Raw genomic sequence first — 687 nt, 5'->3', positions numbered from 1 at the left:
TCTATTTCCCATGAAGGGATGGGACCAGATGCCATGATCTTCGTTTTCTGAATGTTGAGCTTTAAGCCAACTTTTTCACTCTCCACTTTCACTTTCATCAAGAGGCTTTTTAGTTCCTCTTCACTTTCTGCTATAAGGGTGGTGTCATCTGCATATCTGAGGTTATTGATATTTCTCCCGGCAATCTTGATTCCAGCTTGTGTTTCTTCCAGTCCAGCATTTCTCATGATGTGCTCCACATATAAGTTAAATAAACAGGGTGACAATATACAGCCTTGACAAACTCCTTTTCCTACTTGGAACCAGTCTGTTTAAAGACTATACTTTCAGGGATCATTTCTATAGTTTGTTACTAGAGAAGTTTCTTTGATCGTGGAACCAGTCTGTTGTTCCATTCTACTGTAGTGGTCCTTAATAGCAACAATTTAATTATGAAATATTAGATTTATAATTTATGAAATATAACAAGCTAGAGTTTCACTAATTCAAAAATTCAAGCCACAGGGGTTTGTGTGAGTCTCTAGAATAATGAAATGGATATTTTAAGTAAGAATAGAAATCATAAATGGATATAGGCTATTTTAATTACAAATGGGAATAACTGTTCACCCAAGAGATGAATAACTTACACTGAGTTTTAAAGGCAGTTGTATTGACTAAATGATATACTTTCTAAAGCTAAATGTG

The 687-nt window shown here is 34.6% G+C and overlaps 1 pseudogene; it reads left to right on the top strand.

The window, feature by feature from the left end:
• The first annotated feature begins 314 nt into the window (after positions 1-314).
• On the top strand, positions 315-387 carry LOC129654425 (uncharacterized; annotated as a pseudogene).
• Positions 388-687: the final 300 nt, after the last annotated feature.

This window comes from Bubalus kerabau, chromosome 5 (assembly GCF_029407905.1).
Source record: "Bubalus kerabau isolate K-KA32 ecotype Philippines breed swamp buffalo chromosome 5, PCC_UOA_SB_1v2, whole genome shotgun sequence".
Taxonomy (NCBI): domain Eukaryota; kingdom Metazoa; phylum Chordata; class Mammalia; order Artiodactyla; family Bovidae; genus Bubalus; species Bubalus kerabau.
This window is presented reverse-complemented; position numbering and strand designations above follow the sequence as displayed.